Genomic DNA, 3,214 nt, shown 5'->3' with positions numbered 1-3,214 from the left:
AACCTTACAAGATGATTACAATAAATAAAGAACAATAATAAAATAGGGATTTACACCCTCAGACTTACATGTTTGACGAAACGAGATGAACTATGTTAAAGTTTAGTGATGCTCGACTCGAATGTAGACAAAAGTGCCCTCGTAAGAGGAAATTAAACAGATTGATTAAAGTTGATTATGGTGGAGTTGGTCAAATTGGTCAGTCATGCAAAACGAGGCTGGTACTCTGAAATATATGAGCTTACGTGGTCGAAAGTTCAAGCACGTAGGCGCTAAAAAGTAAGAACGTGGTCTAGAATGCAAAGGGAGAAGAGAAGGGCGGACACTCGCGTGATAAATATGTGAGACCGAAGGTCTCTATTTATACTAATCACACGGAGGAAGTAGGGTTTTCGGAGAAAAATTGGAAGTGAATCTCGAAAAGATATGAAAAGATAAGAAAAAATACGCAAAAAAGGACTTGGGAAGAGGCGCGGCAAGCACTGTGTCTCTTGGAAGAGGCGCAGCAGTTGCTGCGTCCTTTCCCAAGTGGTTTCCTCCTGCGGAAGAAAGATTTTCGTCTTTGATTATGGAATAACGGATTAATCTTATTTTCCTTAATATTTTGTGTGAATATTACAGGAAATTCTTTGCCAAAGATTAAAAGATTGCAAAATATGGAATAGAAATATCCGGAACATTCCAGAACATCCTGACTCGGTTTTAAAAAATGACGACGGTTTTTTGACTCGGACTCCAAATGTACTCTAATTACTGCCAAAACGACCGTATCGGCACGTAGATGACAATTAAGAGGTAGACACAAGTATTTGAGCGATCACTTGACGATAAACTTCCGAACTGTCACAAATCGTTTCGCGTACCAAACATGCGGCCCAATCAACAACGGGTGGTTTGCGGGAGGTGCTGAAATGAGGTATCTACAGAGCCCTCATTTTGACTGAGGCTTGGACAAGGCGAAAGTCAAAGTATAGCCATCAGGTCAATCGAAGATTACAACCTGACGACTATGGCGACGCGAGGCAGCTCAAGGGGTCTGAACCAAGGACCTGTCGTCGGGAACATTTTAGAGACTGTCGACTATCGGGGAGGGTCTTTTAAAGTCCATTAGACTACGTAAGGAAGCTCGCCAGCCATAAGAAGAGACCATACCTGAAATTCTTTGAAACTTCAGGGGAAACAAAACGCGATATTGGGAGAAGACAGCAGGACATAGTCTGGAACTGCTGAGAGAAATCTGCTTGTGGTCGGCTTCAAACAAACTTCGGAATAGCTTGGGGTCGATGTTGATCTCCATGTCTCGAGAGGGAATGTCTATCCGTGAACTCTCGCTGGGGGAATATAATCGGAAATGATCTACATGTCTCGAGAGAGAATGTCTATCCGTGCACTCTCGCTGGGGGAACATAATAAAGGCGTGTCGAAACACCTGTCAAAGAAGAACCGCTCGTTGTGACAAGCTAGGTCTTGGCAGAACATGGCAACAGTTTTCTGTTGGCTTAGAAATACGGATCCGGGCGAAGAATATACGTGGAACGGACCAAATATGTGATACGACATCGAGGAAGAGGCGCACCAAAGATAGGCCTATAAAATAACGAACTTATAACGAATCTTCGAAAATTACTATGGAGGGAAACTGAGGAAGAGGCGCAGCAAGAGTTGCGTCCCATGGAAGAGGCGCAGCACATGCTGTGTCTTTTCCTGGGCGTGCCAATCCTGCGTAAAAAACCCGATGAAACAGAGGGGTTTGTTTCATTTATTCGAAACACAAATTCTTGATTTCTCTCTCAAATTCCAACCATTTCCGTCAAAATTGTTGGAATATGTGTCCTCCGACAATAATGCGATCACAACTGTCGATCATGATGATCACATGTTTAAGTCTCATTTTAAGAATACATGTGGGAAGTATTTTTACCACAACCGGTCCACACATATCGGTAATGATTGGCTGACTAGAGTTTGACATTACTGTCGTGCGACGGTGGTGATCAGTTGATCCCCTTAGGTCATACCTAAAGGGTAACACTCTTAATTGATTATTTAATTGATCGTATGAAGATACGGGTTAATTAAATTACTTAAAATTGACGGACGATTTTGGAAATAATATTTACGTATCTCATTATAATTTGATTAAATAAGATACGGTCTAAGTAATCGAATTGTTTTATTACTTAGATGAAATTATTGTTTACGGAAACAATTAAAAGGAATGAATTGATTATTATAAATACAGAATGTTGCAATTTATGACTCGGGATCCCATTACGGTACAAGTAATTATGAATTATTAGGTAAACTTTGTAAGTGACATATTTTATTAATATGTTAATTTTTAATTGTTAAAAATACATTTTATATACCTAATGTCATGAAACATGTTACATGTGATAAATTGACAAAATAATGTGTAAAATGGATTTTCCATTTTACACTATATGTGCCGAAAATTAGGAGGGAGTATTAGGCTTATTTGTGTTGATTATGTTTAAGTGGAAGGCATAATCATAAGACCTAACACATAGCCTTACATGCCTATAATTCATGGGAAGAATTGAAGCTCATGCATTGGCCATACCCACCCCCTCCTACCCGGTTTTCCTTGTGCAAGACCAAGGGTTTTTGCTTTTTATTTTTCTTAATATACACTACATGCATTCTAGTATATATTCATTCATTCTAACACATCTAAAAATATAGAGTTTTTAGAGAGAATATTAGTTCTTTTTCTCCCTTCTCTTAACCGGAAAATAAGAGACCAAATTCAATATTTTGGGTCAATTTTATTTAGATTAATATTGTTCTATTATTAATAATATTAATCTTTTAAGGGGTTACTTTGGGTATTCATCTTTGGGAGAGATTCTACCCTTGAATCTTTGTTCATCCATATTAGGAGAGCTCAAGAACAAGTAAGAAAGGAGATCACTTATCCCCTTTGATCCGAAATTTTATTATAAGGAAAATGATTTCTTCTCTATATATATTTACTTATGTTTGCATGCATAAGATCTAAATTAATTTTATGACTAAATTAAATTGAAACATATATGAATATGTTGATTATAATGAGATATAGATTTCTAACAAGCGGTATCATGAGCCTTAGGTTGTTTGCATGCAAATCGGTTATAGTTTTTCCGAGTTATACGACTAACAAATAAAACTTATAAATTTGTGTTTTTTATGATATATCACGAAATCAATT

Source organism: Silene latifolia, chromosome 7 (genome assembly GCF_048544455.1).
Source record: "Silene latifolia isolate original U9 population chromosome 7, ASM4854445v1, whole genome shotgun sequence".
Taxonomy (NCBI): domain Eukaryota; kingdom Viridiplantae; phylum Streptophyta; class Magnoliopsida; order Caryophyllales; family Caryophyllaceae; genus Silene; species Silene latifolia.
Note: the sequence above shows the minus strand (reverse complement) of the source record.